Source organism: Coenobita brevimanus, chromosome 21 (assembly GCF_032717465.1).
Source record: "Coenobita brevimanus isolate Jiangsu-jjx chromosome 21, ASM3271746v2, whole genome shotgun sequence".
NCBI classification, from domain to species: domain Eukaryota; kingdom Metazoa; phylum Arthropoda; class Malacostraca; order Decapoda; family Coenobitidae; genus Coenobita; species Coenobita brevimanus.
The window spans coordinates 13,595,052-13,614,094 of NC_136974.1; the positions used below are offsets into that span (position 1 = coordinate 13,595,052).

Consider the following 19,043-nt stretch of genomic DNA (forward strand, 5'->3'; position numbering starts at 1 on the left):
CTTACAGAGGCAACCTTGTTCCAGTGTTTTAACCCACTAAACCACCAGGCATCAATTGGTTATATTGTTACCACCCAACGTAGTAAATGCTGCCCTGGTTTACAGGAAACCGTCCGCCCCTTTCCCAGTGACAGCCAAATTAGATGCTTGAAACCATTGTCCGACACACTTCTTGATTTCTGCAACATTCGTGGCCTTTCCTTTAATTTTATCTCTGTTGAACACCAACTCTTCTTTCTCTAAACCTCACCTCTTCTTCCTTACTGAGATTCAGCTGATAGTAAATCTTTCACTCTATCCTCCTACTTTCCCTGTATTCACTTCAAAGCAAAAAGTAACTTGTGTATATATATGCAGCAACATATCTTGTTCACGTGTTCCTAAGCATGAGTCTTATGACTTCTCTAGTCTCTGGCTTCTGCTATCCTGTCATGCTATGACTAAATACGGAATATATGTGCTATATACTTATTCCTACTTATCCCCATATGTGTGTTTATATATATATATATATATATATATATATATATATATATATATATATATATATATTTGGGGGAGACGGTGGCTGAATCGGTAGAGCGGAGGCCTGCAGTCCTAATGGACCCAGGATCGAATCCCGGCTGGGGCAGGGAACAGTTTAAGGATTTGAATTTCTAAATAGCAGACTTTCCTGATCTACCAGATGACCCTCCGACATGTCGTAAAAATACCCCCGGTAATACCAATACACCAGTCCTGTATGAAACAGCCCTAACATGTATTCAATATGGACGGTGGGTGTTAGCGCCGAAGTGGTGACATGTGGAGGTGTAGGAGGACTACTGGACCTTGGGATAGGTCACTACTCCCGAGAAATAGGCCTTGAAGCCTTTGCCCAGAGTCGGACAAGTAATATATATACAAAATTATTTATATATATACAAAAAATTATATATATATATATATATATATATATATATATATATATATATATATAGCAGAAGCCAGAGACTAGAGAAGTCAGAAGACTCATGCTTAGGAACACGTGAACAAGATATGTTGCTGCATATATATACACAAGTTACTTTTTGCTTTGAAGTGAATACAGGGAAAGTAGGAGGATAGAGTGAAAGGTTTACTATCAGCTGAATCTCAGTAAGGAAGAAGAGGTGAGGTTTAGAGAAAGAAGAGTTGGTGTTGAACAGAGATAAAATTAAAGGAAAGGCCACGAATGTTGCAGAAATCAAGAAGTGTGTCGGACAATGGTTTCAAGCATCTAATTTGGCTGTCACTGGGAAAGGGGCGGACGGTGGTGGGTTTTATGGCTACCCCTTCCCCCCCCCGCCCCTCGGGCAACTTAGAGGCTGGGTGTTGAGATGCTTTTTTTTATTCTTTTTAGAACAGGAAGTGTGGTGTGTTATGTGCATGTACGCTGGTGTTAACAGTTGGAAGAACTTGTGTAGGAGAGTATGGGAGCAAGCAAAGCGAGCAAGAGAGAATACTCAACATAGCCAAAATTTGCTCCCGATGCAAACGGGTAGGTGGGGGTGATTGGGACAGCTTCTAATCGTGCTGTTTTGTGAAAACATTTAACTTATAGATGTAGAGTTATGCCTTTATGAAATCCTCATGAAAAGTAGATAGGAACACTTTAACATTCTCAATAAAAAAACAAAAAAGCAAAAGGTGTCATAATTATTATAAGCACAGAAATAAATGAAGTTAGGAGAATTTAGAATATTTAGTGACCGCGGGATTAGAAATATAGGATTTGGCGATTTAAAGTGAACATTTATGAGAGACTATGTGTGTCTGTTTCGTGATGTTTGGTACCACTGTCACCGGAAGTCTCAGCTTTGGAGCGAGTCACAAGTCACGATTTGCATATTTGCTTATGGGTGAAAGCAAGCAACAAAACAAATCACTTGGCCAAAGCAAAAAGTAAAGAATGACATCTGTATTTAATATCATTTTCATGGAAAGCTACCTTACTTCAGCATGTCTGCACACTCGAACACCTTCCACATCTTAATGTCGACACCCATTACCTAGCATTAACTTGTCAATACAATATCTCTAGTTTACTCTCGTTATTGACAAGGGCGTACACAGGTAAGGCTCAGTTGGGCTACAGCCTCTGCCGCTTACCAAATGCACCAGACTCACTCTCTCTCTCTCTCTCTCTCTCTCTCTGCGGCAAAAGATGTATTGCCACCCTCACTTGTTTTAGCTACAGCCCCTGACCTACAAATTGTCTGTGCACACCTCTGATTATTGGTAAAATTCCTGGACCAATACAGAATATTTTCAAGATGCAGTTGAAATTGTGGCACGCAAATTTTGGAAAAAAATGTCTAAACACAAGGTGTATATGAACTGAACAAACACACACACACACTGAGGTTTGCTGACAACTAACTGCATCATCTCTTTACTGGCCGCTGTCGTCAGCTTTCCTCAGTGTAACTTGCAAACTCATTTCCTTTTCCCAGGCTCGCAGAGGGCTGTCTATCTATCTATTTATCTATCTATCTATTATGATTTGTAATTATAATATGTAGTCCTGACACACACACACACACATATATATATATATATATATATATATATATATATATATATATATACACAGGTAAGCCCTTAATTCACGTGAACTTTTTTCACACGATTTTGGTTATCCACGAATTTTTCGTACCATAATTAAAACAAAATTATAGTATTCAAATAAATAATTTTAATATACAAGAGAAATAAATAAAATATAAAAATGCCTACCTGCTGCCCGTGTGCATACATGTGTGTGTGTGTGGGGGGGGGGGGGAGGTCGGTCTACCACCCACCACAGTCAGTTTGAATCCGACGGTCGAACCATGCATGACTGGCCAATCGTTATTTGTGGCTTATTTTTCTGCCTTCCAGTGATTGCTTGCCTTGTCTGTCAACATGGGGCATAAGCGTAGTGCTAGTGATGCATGTGGTAACACACCAAAACGGACTAGTAAAGTGATGTTGCTGACAGAGAAAGTTAAAGTGTTGGACAAACTTCAGGGAGGAATGTCGGCGACAATTCTCCGTCAGGACGATTCTCCGTCATTTATTTACATACCAGTTTATTTAGCAAGTACAGTACATTAGTTTTTTACTTATATGAGTTATAAAATCCCCCTGAAAATTAGTTATTAAAGTATTAATTAATCAATAATAAGTATATTAATAGAATGATGGGGAATTGTCCATGTTTTGACGGTGAATTGACTTGATGGTGAAATGTCTCAGAACCGTATGTTTGGGGTGAGTCAACTGTTCATACAATAAAGAAGGAGAACGTAGCATACGGGAGACAGTGAGGGCTAGTGCACCAGTCTGTGCTAAAGTGTCTCCACCTACGCCTGTGAATTGTCTTGGAACCTGTGAATTGTCTTGGAACCGCATGTTTGGGGTGAATGAGTCAACTGTTCGTACAATAAAGAAGGCAGAATGTAGCATATGGGAGGCAGTGAGAGCTTGTGCACCAGGCTGCTGAAGTGTCTCCACCTACGCCTGTGCTTGTCAGGTTTCAGTGTTAAATTTCTTACATTTTTGTTGTTTTTCATACTTTATGCTAGTTTATAAGGTGTATGTAGTGCATAAACAGTATTATTCAGATGTAATATACTTAACAGACATGCGTAATTATGTGCACACAAGGGCAGAACATATACGCGAATTTACCACATACGCGAAGGGTCTGGGAACCTAACCCTCGCGTGAATTAAGGGCTTAGCCTATATAATCTCATCTCATCAGCCGTTTGAGTGTTCACTGCAGGATCGGTTTATCCCGACTGAAGTGGGGACGATACAGCCAATGTATCTCTACCAAGTGGCTTAGGCTGTCTGATAGAGACTGTATGTAGGGTGAGAAGTGCTTGTAAGCATAACTGTAGTGTTGGAGTGGCTTTGGATGTGTGTGTAGTCTGTGAACCAAGTGTAATCGGCCCGCGCAAGCCAACTGGTTGCAAGCATACTTTATAGTATGCAACACTGGTTCAACTACAGCACCCCTTGTGTCCACCAAAGTAGTACGTGGCCAGTAGAACACTCCCAAAGTTTATTACCCTGGAGCGGCGCGAACCCTCGTTCTTCAGTGTACGATAACGCACGCTTTACCACGGTACCACAGAGGCTCTCTCTCTCTCTCTCTCTCTCTCTCTCTCTCTCTATATATATATATATATATATATATATATATATATATATATATATATATATATATATATATATATATATATATATATATATATATATATATATATATATATATATATATATATATTTTGCCAGACACCTTAAATCCGTAAGGGGTGACCACAAACAAATAGCCTCCATGTCGCTCTGTCTCCCGCCATTTCACTGCCCTGCTCCCAGTTCACACACCCCTCTCTCATATACCTCTCCACTTCATCCCTTCATCTCATCCTTGGCCTCCCTTTCCCACTCCCTCCCCTCAACCTCACTCGCATACACTCTCCTCGTCAGTCTTTCACCCTCCATCCTCTCCGCATGGCCAAACCACCTTAATGTGTTTCTCCTAACACATCCTATCACATCAATATCCACACAACGACACTCCTTCACTTCCTCATTTGTCAGTCCGTCTCTCCATGTGATGCTACTCTCAAATAACTAATTTCTACAGCTCTCACTCTTGACCTGTATTCCTCTAACAAGGTCCAAGCTTCACTTCCATAAGTTAGAGTTGGTATCACAATACTGTCATGTAGTAGCTTTTTCACTTCCATGCTCACTTCCCTGTCTCTTGTCACTGCTTTCAAGGAACCAGCAACCTTTCTTCCCTACTGCACCCTTTCAAGCACTTCACCGTCTTAACTTTCCTTACTCATCACACTACCCAAGTACTTAAGCGCACTCACATTCACCATTTCCTCCCTATCCAATCTCACTGTACATTCACTGACTTCACTTTTCTCGAAGACCATCACTTTACTCTTCCCTACATCTACCTTTAGATTCCGTTTCTTACGCATTCTCCCAAACTCATCCACGAAGCCTTGCAGTTCCCATTCGTCTTCACTTAACAACACAGTATCTTTGGCAAACAACAGTACAGGGAGTTTCCAAACACTGCCGTCTCACTAGGGCCGCTCCAACATCAACTGCCCTACCTTGTACCTCTTTTATTAACCCATCCATGTACACACAACAAAAAAACTATCGTTACACCTTCTGCGCGATATAAAATGACACACGAATGAAGGTTTTTGATAACAGCCTCCTCCATTGGTATCCCTGCGTGTGTTTGTTGCATATTTATTATAATATATATCCATTGCTTCTCCCATGCATATTTCTACCTCGTCCTATTTGGCAACTCACCCACTATCAGGCTTACCAACCCTAGCGAGACAGCCAGGTTGTTCAGTATGAAACACATCGGACCCCCCTGTAACGATGGTTTTTTTGCTGTGTGTACAGTCAAACCAAAAAGTATCGCTCAGGCAGGATACGATGATATTCGAAATTACCATTATATCTCATCAATTCTCGGCAAGATTTATTTGTGACCACTTTGTTATACATATAATAACAATACGGACTAGAAAATGTAATAAATAAAGTATATATTGCATCCTTGAGAAAGCAAGTTTATCAGCACTGGGGATAAAAATCGTTGTTCAGTTCCCAGTAGCCATCGTCCAGTGTCTCAAATTGTTTTGCGTCAAGTGTGCACCAATACTTTCTGGTGTAAGTGTACAGACTGAACAACCATGGAGACATGACATCCTTGTTTCAGTACAACCTTCAGATAGAAAAATTCACTCAGTTCACTATCCACACGCACTGCAGCCTTAGCACCCTCATACATACTCTTTACGGCCTTCAACAACTTCCCATCTTCTCCTTATATTCTTAATACTTTCCACAATCCTTGTCTATCCACCCTATTATGCTTTCTCCAAATCCATGAAGACTGCATACAACTTCTTTCCCTTCTCTAGAAACTTTTCCACTAAAGATCTAGGAATGAATATCTGATCTACACAAACTGTTCCCTCCCTAAAACCTCCCTCCTCTTCTCCAACTAATTCCTCTGTTATTTCCCTAACTCTGTCAAAAAGTATGCTACCATATACTTTTCCTATTACACTAAGAAGGCAAATGCCCCTATGATTACCACACACTTCTTTTTTCTCCTTTCCTTTGTAGAGGGGAACAATTATACCTGACTTCCAATCCTCCGGGACTCTACCTCCCTCCCAGGCCAATCTGCACATCTTCCACATCCACTCCACCACTATCTATCCCACATGCTTCAGCATATCACCACACACTTCATCATTTCCTGGGACTTTCCCCATTTTAACTTTCTTCATTGCTTCCACAACTTCCATCCTACTGATTTCTTCCTCTCTCCTCACATCCCTCCCTCTCCCAGTCATTCCCCAGCCATTTATACTTGCATTACTTTCAATCTTTATGTTCAACAATTCCTTAAAGTGTTCCCTCCATCTGCTCATTTTTTCTCCCTTCTCCACTAGTAATTTACCATTTTTATCTTTCACTCCCCAATTAACTTCCTTGGCATCCTGTCTAACTCTCTTTACCTCTTTCCAGAACATTTTCTTACATTCCCTTCACTTTACACTCAAATTCCTTCCAAATTCCTCATCCACTCTCTTCATACTCTCTCTTACTAATCTTTTCACCTCTCTCTTCCTCTCTACATATAACACTCTCTTCTGTCTCTTAACTTCTTCCATGCCCCTGTTTCTCATCGACTCACTACTATTCTTCTTTTGTGCCACAGCCTTTCTCACCTCTTCAGTCCACCATCATCCCTGCATCCCCTTTCGTCTTCTCCTCAGCCCACACACCACCTCACATGCTGCACAGATTTCTACTGCGAATATCTTGCATACACCTTCCACGTCCCCCATCCACCCCAATCTGTATTCACCCAATCGCTCCTCAACTTCCCTCTAATATTCTGCCTTTTCTCCATCCTCCTGTAACTTTTCTACCCTCCTTGTAAGATCTAATTCCTCCTGTCCTTCCCTTCTCCTATTTCTCCATATTGTTTGGACTTTGTTTCTGACCTCACCAAGTGTTGGTCCGAAAGTCCACTCCCCGAACCTCTATGTACTGTTGCATCCATTACATACCTCAACCTTTGATCCACTCACACATAATCAGTCATTGCCTTCTGTTCATTCAGTTCACCATCCACCCTTCTCGTCATTCGTGACGAATACCTATGGATCATTTTGTGCCTGAAGAGTGTATTAGCTATCACCAACCCCCTCCCGGCATAATCGTTCAGTAAAGCACTGCCATTCTTATCCATCTCTGCAAGCATACCGCACTCACGAACTGGTGCATCCACTTTCACATTCCCTACTTTACCATTCATATCGCCAGTCAAAAACACTCTCATTTCTTTCAAACTTTTCCAAGCATGCTTCAACCTTTATGCAGAACTCTTCTCTCACTCTACTTCCACGATCTTGCATTGGTGCATACAAACACAATTGCCCACATTTGTAGTCCAACTCTTACCCACATAATCCTAGAGCCAACTGATCCATACTCTATTATTTTCTCCTTCCATCTATTACTCACAACAATACACACTCCTTCTTTTGCCCTCTCATTCTCACCTACTCCCGCATATATACCCCAACCATACTTACATTCTCTCACACTCTCACCTCCATTTAATTTCAGTTAATCAACATACATCCACTTTCGCACCCTTAATCACATGGACAATCTCTCTTTCACCTCATCATTTGAACCCCTACTATTCCATGGAACTATCATATATATATATATATATATATATATATATATATATATATATATATATATATATATATATATATATATATACATATATATATATATATATATATATATATATATATATATATATATATATATATGTATGTATGTATATATTTGATTGAAACAGGGATGTGTCATGTCTCCATGTTTGTTCAATCTGTAAAAGAGATACAAGGCAGGGCAGTGGATGTTGGAGTGGCCCTAATGAGAGAGGGCAGTGTTTGGAAACTCCCGGTACTGTTGTTTGCAGATGATACTGTGTTGTTAAGTGAAGACGAAGGGGAGCTGCAAGGCTTGGTGGATGAGTTTGGGAGAGTACATAAGAAAGGGAATCTAAAGGTGAACGTAGGAAAGAGTAAAGTTATGGTCTTCGAGAGAAGTGACGTCACTGAATGTACAGTGAGGCTGAATGAGGAGGAAATGGAAAATGTGAGTACCTTTAAGTACTTCGGTAGTGTGATGAGTAAGGATGGAAGTTTGGAGGGTGAAGTGCTTGAAAGGGTACAACAAGGAAAAAAGGTTGCTGGTTCCTTGAAAGCAGTGATAAGAAACAGGGAAGTGAGCATGGAAGTGAAAAAGTTATTACATGACAGTATTGTCATACCAACTCTAACGTGTGGAAGCGAAACTTGGACCTTGTTGGAGGGACACAAGTCATGAGTGAGAGCAGTGGAAATGAGTTATTTGTGGGGAGCCTGTGGAGTCACATGGAGAGACAGAGTGATAAATGAGGATGTGAAGGAGCATTGTGGTGTGGATATGGATGTGATATGAAGCGTTAGGAGAAACACACTGAGGTGGTTTGGCCATGTGGAGAGGATGGAGAGCGAGAGACTGACGAGGAGAGTGTATCTGAACGACTTGGAGGGGAAGAGGCCCAGGATGAAATGGAGGGATGGAGTGGAGAGGTATATGAGACAAGGGGTGTGAGCTGGGAGCAGGGCAGTGAAATGGCGGGGGACAGGGTGACATGGAGGCGATTTGTTTGTGATCACCCCGTATGGGATTAAGGCGTCTTGATTTTATATATATATATATATATATATATATATATATATATATATATATTGTTACATAGCCTATGATTTCATCATCCTTTGTGTAATTTTAACGCACAGTATGCTGCATGTTTGATCACGAGCATGTTCTGCCTCAGTCCCCCCCTTCTACCGTTATAGTAGAGTAAGTCGTCCTTTCTGTTGTTCAGAGCAGGATTGTCAACTCTTTGTCCCCCATGGCTTCATTTGCGCGTCCTTCTTACAAGTTGTATCAAGCTCTGCCGGCCCCTATATAATGAGCTCAGTCTATGCATCATGGCCACTTAGATCTGCTCCTCATTTTGTTCACATGTCTGTCCTCCCCTGTACCGTTATTATTGAGTGCTCAGGAAGTCTCCAACCATCTAGCAGCTGTGTAATTTGAGTATGGGTGTTGTTTGCATTTTTTCTTGTACTGAGTAGCATAAGGTTAATTCTTAGGCCTAGTAAGGTTTTTGTAAATTCTGTAAGGGTTCTTTGTCAGTCATCATTAATAATATTTTGTATCTGTAATAATTTATCTTGCATTAACTGAGCATTACCCAGTGTATTTTCATTTTATCAGGGCTGACTTAGGTAAATTTACTCTTACTAATTTCATGTTAATAGAGGCTATTGCAGTTAATCATATATTTAACCTGTTTTTTGCCATTACATTATCCTTATGAGTCCTGAATGTTATGTTGTTAGTTTGAGCATTAAACTTTAACTTGTAATTTTACCTAACTCTTTTGTTTTGAACCTGGAACTTTACGGGACAGTAGTGATTTTTAGTATTCTCACTTAAAGTGTACATTATCTTTCTCTGTTCCGTAACATAAATTTGGCGACCTCTCATCAGGATATTCAGGATATTATCATAAGGATATTGCTTGATATTTTGTGACTGTGATTTATTCATGATGTCTACTATTACTACACTTGATGAAGCCAAAGATTTTTTGTCAAATGTGCAAACAGTGTGTCATGTAGAAAACAGAACAAAGAATGAACTTAGGCTTGTTGCTCAACAATTGGGAATTGCTGTTCGATCTCATCATTCTAAAGATCAAATTGTTGACATGATTAATGAAAGCTTGTTTAATGTAACTCCTCCAAATGAGCGAACGCAGATTGAATTAGCTAAGTTACAGCTAGCCCTGCAGGAGGCTCAGGCTAAGGAGGTGGAGTCTCGTGTTAAGGAGGCTGAATTTCAAGCACGTGCTAAGGAGGCTGAGTCTCAGGCTAAGGAGGCGGAATCTCAGGCTCGGATTCAGGAGGCACAGATACAGGCACAAGTTGAACTTGCCAGGATTCAGGCAGACCATGAGTATCGCATGAAACAATGTGAAACTGGATCATCTACCTCTGATGATTTTGATGTGGCTAAAAATGTTAAACTTGTCCCTCCTTTTAATGAATCTGATTTAACAAAGTATTTTCAGTTGTTTGAGAGGGTAGCTACAGGTTTTAAATGGCCCAAAAAGTATTGGCCAGTACTCCTTCAAACTGTTCTCACCGGTAAAGCTCAAGTAACTTATGCATCTTTGCCTCAGGATCAATCTGATAATTATGATGTAGTTAAGAGTTTGATTCTTAAGGCCTATGAGCTTGTTCCTGAAGCCTATAGAGTAAAATTTAGGACAACTTACAAGCAAGATAAGCAATCCCATGTTGAGTATGCAAAAATCAAAGAAGATCTGTTAAAGCAGTGGTTAAATTCTAAGAATGTGGATTCTGATTTTGGTAAATTTAAGCAGATGATTTTGCTGGAGGACTTCAAGAGGTGTATTTATAAAGATGTAAGCCTATATCTTGATGAGAAAAGAATAGATAATTTGTCTGATGCTGCAGTTTTAGCTGATGAATATGTTCTCACTCACAAGAGATATTCTAAAGAAAAAGGGAAAGCTGAGAGTAAGTACGTTGCCTCTACTCAGAGTACAGGTAACAGGAAAGAGAATAAAGATGATGTTTCTCAGGAAGTAAATACCAGCTTCACCTCTAGATTTCAGAAAAGTATATGTACTTATTGTAGTAAGCTTGGTCATACTGCGGAGAAATGTTTCAGGAGACAGCGTGATGTGAACAAAAAGGAGTCTTTAAATGTTCAGTCAATTGGTCTAGTGTCCACTCTTGAGAGTTCCCAGAATTCTTTAACTGAGTTAACTGAACCTGCTTTGAGGGGTAACTTAAATTCTCATGATGGAGCTCCTCTTTTGAGCAGTAACGTGGGTGACACTCTCAAGAGTTCATGTGCTAATTTCCTGTCTGATGGTTTTGTCAGTCCTCTGGACAGTAATGACAGGAAATCAGTTAAAATATATCGTGATACAGGTGCTTGCCAATCCCTTATGCTGACCAGTGTTCTAGGCTCTAATGTTAATTCCTCTGATGAAACTGTAATCTTACAAGGTGTAGGGAATAATTACTTCTCTGTCCCTCTGTGCAGAGTGAATTTAGAGTCTGGTTTTGTTAATGGTTCCGTTATGGTTGGGTTGGTTGAGACACTCCCAATGTCAGGTGTAACTTTCTTACTTGGAAATGATATTGGTGGAAGTCAAGTGTGTCCAGCTCCTCAGTTGTCTAGTGAGCCAGTGGCTGCGACCCAGGATTGTGGTGTCCCTGATGTGTTCCCTGCATGTGCTGTCACTAGAGCTAAGTCTAAAGTTACTGGTGATTTAGAGGATAATGATGATGATGATGTTATCCTAGCTGACACTTTTCTTGCTAATTTGGACCACTCACCAGATGAGGCAGTACCCCGTAGTGTTGATAATTTGTCTCGTCAAGAGTTGGTTGAGTTGCAGGTTGCTGACCCTGAGTTGAAAGGTCTAGCTAACTCTGCTTACAGTGATGAAGAGTCAGCCGGTGCTTCTACTTGTTATTATGTAAAGTCAGGAGTACTTATGAGGAAGTGGAGACCCCCAACAGCATCAGCCGACTGTGAATGGGAGGCTGTACATCAAGTTGTCCTCCCTCGTGTTTGTAGGCAGGATATCATTAGAGTGGCTCATGATTCCAGTTTGGCAGGACACCTTGGAGTGAGGAAGACTGTGGCACGCATTTTGAAACACTTCTACTGGCCAGGTATCTTCAGGGATGTTTCCTGGTATTGTAAGTCTTGTCACACCTGTCAAGTTGTGGGGAAGTGTAATCAGACCGAAAAGGTTGCACCTCTAGTTCCCATTCCTCCTTTTGAGGCGTCTTTCACCCGTGTGTTGGTGGATATTGTGGGCCCTCTTCCTAAGACTTCTTCAGGATTTTCTTATGTGTTGACCCTGATAGATATGGCTACTCGTTATCCTGAAGCCATTCCACTTAGAAATATCTCAGCAAAGAACGTGGTTAAGGAAATGCTAGGGTTCTTCACAAAGTTTGGTCTGCCCAAGGAGGTTCAGTCAGGCCGGGGAAGTAATTTCATGTCGAATGTTTTCAAACAGTCTCTGAAAGAGTTGGGCATCACCCAGATCACGTCTTCAGCTTACCATCCCCAGACCCAAGGAGCGTTGGAAAGATATCATCAAACACTCAAATCGATGCTCAAGAAATACTGTTTGGAACATCAGAAAGATTGGGATAAAGGTCTTCCATTCGTTGTGTTTGCTGCAAGAGAATCTCCAAATGAATCACTGGGCTTCTCACCTTTTGAACTACTGTTTGGCCATGAAGTAAGAGGACCCCTTAAGCTACTCAAGGAATGCTGGCTGTCGGAGGAAGATGACGTCAACCTGCTGGAGTACGTGATGAAGTTCAAAGAACGGCTGTCCACTGCTTTACAGTTGGCGAGAGAGAATTTAGGAGCTGGTCAGGAGAAGATGAAGACTTGGTATGATAAGAAGTCCAGGTTACGCCACTTTCAGCCAGGAGATCAGGTTTTGATTCTGCTACCGGTTCATGGGCAACCTCTTCAAGCCAAGTTTAGTGGTCCTTATTTCGTGGAGAAGAAACTCAGTGATGTCAACTATGTCATCGCCACACCAGATCGTAGAAAGAACAAGCAACTTTGTCACATCAACATGATAAAGTTATATCACAGGTGCGATGAAAATAATCCAGTCTGCACTGTAGCTGTTCCACCCGAGTCTGCAAGTGAAGCTCTTCCATGCAGTATGAGCCTGAGTGATAGTTTGGGGAAGAATCCTGATATCATGAATGATCTCCAGACTAAGCTTTCTCATCTACCTCCCGAAGAAAGGCAGGAGTTTTCGGCATTACTGCAGGAGTACCCGGAAGTGTTCCGTGCCACTCCAGGAAGAACCACTGTGTTGATGCATGATGTCGATGTTGGAGACGCAAAGCCAATTAAACTGCCTCCTTACCGTGTGAACCCAGTGAAAGTTCCTCTCATCCAGAAGGAGCTTGGCTACCTGTTGGACCACAAGATGATTGAGCCCTGTCAGAGCGAGTGGAGTTCTCCTGTCACTCTAGTCCCTAAGCCAGGTGGGTCACAGCGGCTTTGCATTGACTACAGACGTGTTAATCAGATATCCAAAACAGACACTTACCCTCTCCCTCGCGTGGAAGATTGCATAGACAAGATCGGAAAGGCTAGGTACATAAGTAAGTTTGATTTGTTAAAGGGATACTGGCAAGTACCTATGACTGAACGTGCTAGGGAGATCTCATGTTTTGTAACATTAGGAAAGACTTTTGCATGTTCTGTAATGCCATACACAGATTGTTTTAGAGTAATAAGAAATTTCCTTTGTAAATTTCTTTTTTCTTTGTGGGGAGGTGTTACATACCCTATGATTTCATCATCCTTTGTGTAATTTTAATGCACAGTATGCTGCATGTTTGATCACGAGCATGTTCTGCCTCAGTCCCCCCCTTCTACCGTTATAGTAGACTAAGTCGTCCTTTCTGTTGTTCAGAGCAGGATTGTCAACTCTTTGTCCCCATGGCTTCATTTGCGCGTCCTTCTTACAAGTTGTATCAAGCTCTGCCGGCCCCTATATAATGAGCTCAGTCTCTGCATCATGGCCACTTAGATCTGCTCCTCATTTTGTTCACATGTCTGTCCTCCCCTGTACCGTTATTATTGAGTGCTCAGGAAGTCTCCAACCATCTAGCAGCTGTGTAATTTGAGTATGGGTGTTGTTGCATTTTTTCTTGTACTGTGTAGCATAAGGTTAATTCTTAGGCCTAGTAAGGTTTTTGTAATTTGTGTAAGGGTTCTTTGTCAGTCATCATTAATAATATTTTGTATCTGTAATAATTTATCTTGCATTAACTGAGCATTACCAAGTGTAATTTCATTTTATCAGGGCTGACTTAGATAAATTTACTCTTGCTAATTTCGTGTTAATAGAGGCTATTGCAGTTAACCATATATTTAACCTGTTTTTGCCATTACATTATCCTTATGAGTCCTGAATGTTTTGTTGTTAGTTTGAGCATTAAACTTTAACTTGTAATTTTACCTAACTCTTTTGTTTTGAACCTGGAACTTTACGGGACAGTAGTGATTTTTAGTATTCTCACTTAAAGTGTACATTATCTTTCTCTGTTCCGTAACAATATATATATATATATTTATATATATACCGGATAATACTCAGTGAATGCAAGATATATTATTACAGATACAAAATATTATCAAAAATGACTGACATAAAAACACATGAATCACAAAAACCCTACTAGGCCTAAGAATTAACACCCCATGCTACACAGTACAAGAAAAAATGCAATAACAGTTATACTCAAATTACACAGCTGCTAGATGGTTGGAGACTTCCTGAGCACTCACAATAATAACAACTGTACAGGTGAGGACAGAGATGTGAGCAAAATGAGGAGTAGATCTAACTGGCAATAATGCAGAGACTGAGCTCATTATATAGGGGCCGGCAGAGCTTGATACAACTTGTAAGAAGGACGCGCAAATGAAGCCAGAGGGGACAAAGAGTTGACACTCCTGCTCTGAACAACAGAAAGAACGACTTACTCTACTATAAGGGAGGAGGGGGGGAGTGAGGTAGAACACGCTCGTGATCAAACATGCAGCATACTGTACGTTAGAATTAAACAAAGGATGATGAAATCATAGGCTATGTAACACCTCCCCACAAAGAAAAAGAAATTTACAAAGGAAATTTTTTATTACTCTAAAACAATCTGTCTAAAATCTAGATAAGCAATCTGCAATAACATTTTCTTACCCCTTGACATGTTGTATGTCAAATGAATACTCCTGAAGAAGTAGACTCCATCTTGTCAATCTCTGATTTTTATCTTTAAACTTACTAACGAATTTCAGTGGGTTATGATCGGTATAAATGACTATGGGGTCAAAACCAGAACACAAATAAAATGAAAAATGCTGTAAACCCAAAATCAAGGCCAAAAGCTCTTTCTCAATAGTTGAGTAGTTCTTTTGAGGTGGAGTGAACTTCTTACTGTAATAAGATACAGGGTGTTCAATACCCTGATCATCCTCTTGCAGCAAAACAGCCCCAGCTCCTGTATCACTTGCGTCAACAGCCATCTTAAAAGGTTTAGCAAAATTTGGAGTAGCGAGCACTGGCTGACTTAATAGGATAGCTTTAAGTTTGCTGAAAGAGGATTCACAGTTATTGGTCCAGACAAATTTAACTCCCTTTTTTAGTAGGTCTGTAAGTGGTGATACAAGAATTGAAAAGTTAAGAACAAATCTCCTGTAATAACCTACCATTCCCAAAAATCTTTGTAGCTCTTTCCTACTTTTAGGTCTGGGAAGATCACTTATAACCTGAACTTTAGCTCCTGGTGGTGCAACATGTCCATCACCAATTACGTACCCAAGGTACTGAACTTTAGCTTGACCAAACTCACACTTTGATAAATTAGTTACAAGATTAGCCTGAATCAAACGCTCAAGAAATTAACTGACATGGCATAGGTGATCTTTCCAGTTGTCACTGAAGATTAATACATCATCAATATAAACAACACACACTGCCAAACCCTCTGTTACAACATTCATCAGCTTCTGAAATGTGACTGATGCATTCTTCATACCATATGGCATTACAGAATATGCAAAAGTCTTTCCTAGTGTTACAAAACATGAGATCTCCCTAGCACGTTCAGTCATAGGTACTTGCCAGTATCTCTTTAACAAATCAAACTTCCTTATGTAAATAGCCTTTCCGATCTTGTCTATGCAATCTTCCAGGCGAGGGAGAGGGTAAGTGTCTGTTTTGGTTATCTGATTAACACGTCTGTAGTCGATGCAAAGCCGCTGTGACCCACCTGGCTTAGGGACTAGAGTGACAGGAGAACTCCACTCGCTCTGACAGGGCTCAATCATCTTGTGGTCCAACAGGTAGCCAAGCTCCTTCTGGATGAGAGGAACTTTCACTGGGTTCACACGGTAAGGAGGCAATTTAATTGGCTTTGCGTCTCCAACATCGACATCATGCATCAACACAGTGGTTCTTCCTGGAGTAGCACGGAACACTTGCGGGTACTCCTGCAGTAATGCCAAAAACTTCTGCCTTTCCTCGGGAGGTTGATGAGAAAGCTTAGTCTGGAGATCATTCATGATATCAGGATTTTTCCCCAAACTATCACTCAGGCTCATGCTGCATGGGAGAACTTCACTTGCAGACTCGGGTGGAACAGCTACAGTGCAGACTGGGTTATTTTCGTCCCGCCTGTGATATAATTTTATCATCTTGATGTGACAAAGTTGCTTGTTCTTTCTACGATCTGGTGTGGCGATGACATAGTTGACATCACTGAGTTTCTTCTCCACGAAATAAGGACCACTAAACTTGGCTTGAAGAGGTTGCCCATGCACTGGTAGCAAAATCAAAACCTGATCTCCTGGCTGAAAGTGGCGTAACCTGGACTTCTTATCATACCAAGTCTTCATCTTCTCCTGAGCAGCTCCTAAATTCTCTCACGCCAGCTGTAAAGCAGTGGACAGCCGTTCTTTGAACTTCATCACATACTCCAGCAGGTTGACGTCATCTTCCTCTAACAGCCAGCATTCCTTGAGTAGCTTAAGGGGTCCTCTTACTTCATGGCCAAACAGTAATTCAAAAGGTGAGAAGCCCAGTGATTCATTTGGAGATTCTCTTGCAGCAAATACAACGAATGGAAGACCTTTATCCCAATCTTTCTGATGTTCCAAACAGTATTCCTTGAGCATCGATTTGAGTGTTTGATGATATCCCTCCAACACTCCTTGGGTCTGGGGATGGTAAGCTGATCTGGGTGATCCCCAACTTTTTCAGAGAGAGCTTGAAAACATTTGACATGAAATTACTTCCCCGGTCTGACTGTACCTCCTTGGGCAGACCAAACTTTGTGAAGAACCCTAGGATTTCCTTAACCACGTTCTTTGCTGAGATATTTCTAAGTGGAATGGCTTCAGGATAACGGGTAGCCATATCAATCAGGGTCAACACAAGAAAATCCCGAAGAAGTCTTAGGAAGAGGGCCCACAATATCCACCAACACACGGGTGAATGGCGCTTCAAAAGGAGGAATGGGAAATAGAGGTGCAACCTTTTCGATCTGATTACACTTCCCCACAACTTGACAGGTGTGACAAGACTTACAATACCAGGAAACATCCCTGAAGATACCTGGCCAGTAGAAGTGTTTCAAAATGCGTGCCACAGTCTTCCTCACTCCAAGGTGTCCTGCCAAACTGGAATCATGAACCACTCTAATGATATCCTGCCTACAGACACGAGGGAGGACAACTTGATGTACAACCTCCCACTCACAGTCAGCTGATGCTGTTGGGGGTCTCCACTTCCTCATAAGTACTCCTGACTTTATATAATAACAAGTAGAAGCACCAACTGACTCTTCCTCACTGCAAGCAGAGTTAGCTAGACCTTTCAACTCAGGGTCAGCAACCTGCAACTCAACCAACTCTTGACGAGACAAATTATCAACACTACGGGGTACTGCCTCATCTGGTGAGTGGTCCAAATTAGCAAGAAAAATGTCAGCTAGGATAACATCATCATCATCATTATCCTCTAAGTCACCAGTAACTTTAGACTTAGCCCTAGTGACAGCACATGCAGGGATCACATCAGGGACATCACAATCCTGAGCCGCAGCCACTGGCTCACTAGACAACTGAGGAGCTGGACACACTTGACTTCCACCAATATCATTTCCAAGTAAGAACGTTACACCTGACATTGGGAGTGTCTCAACCAACCCAACCATAACGGAACCATTAACAAAACCAGACTCTAAATTCACTCTGCACAGAGGGACAGAGAAGTAATTATTCCCTACACCTTGTAAGATTACAGTTTCATCAGAGGAATTAACATTAGAGCCTAGAACACTGGTCAGCATAAGGGATTGGCAAGCACCTGTATCACGATATATTTTAACTGATTTCCTGTCATTACTGTCCAGAGGACTGACAAAACCTTCAGACAGGAAATTAGCACATGAACTCTTGAGAGTGTCACCCACGTTACTGCTCAAAAGAGAAGCTCCATCATGAGAATTTAATTTACCCCTCAAAGCAGGTTCAGTTAACTCAGTTAAAGAATTCTGGGAACTCTGAAGGGTGGACACTAGACCAGTTGACTGAATTTTTAAAGACTCGTTTTTGTTCACATCACGCTGTCTCCTGAAACATTTCTCCGTAGTATGACCAAGCTTACTACAATAAGTACATTTACTTTCCTGAAATCTAGAGGTGAAGCTGGTCTTTACTTCCTGAGAAACATCATCTTTATTCTCTTTCCTGTTACCTGTACTCTGAGTAAAGGCAAAGTACTTACTCCCAGCTTTCCTTTTTTCTTTAGAATATCTCTTGTGAGTGAGAACATATTCATCAGTTAAAACTGCAGCATCAGACAAATTATCTATTCTTCTCTCATCAAGATATAGGCTTACATCTTTATTAATACACCTCTTGAAGTCCTCCAGCAAAATCATCTGCTTAAATTTGTCAAAATCAAAATCCACATTCTTAGAATTTAACCACTGCTCTAACAGATCTTCTTTGATTTTTGCATACTCAACATGGGATTGCTTATCTTGCTTATAAGTTGTCCTAAATTTTACTCTATAGGCTTCAGGAACAAGCTCATAGGCCTTAAGAATCAAGCTCTTAACTACATCATAATTATCAGATTGATCCTGAGGCAAAGATGCATAAGTTACTTGAGCTTTACCGGTGAGAACAGTTTGAAGGAGTACTGGCCAATACTTTTTGGGCCAATTA

General features: G+C 40.9%; 1 protein-coding gene across 1 annotated transcript in view; it reads left to right on the top strand.

The window, feature by feature from the left end:
- LOC145392105 (alpha-amylase 2-like) overlaps positions 1–19,043 on the top strand; it is a 230,703-nt gene that overhangs the window by 5,541 nt on the left and 206,119 nt on the right. The gene's annotated exons all lie outside the window — the stretch shown is intronic.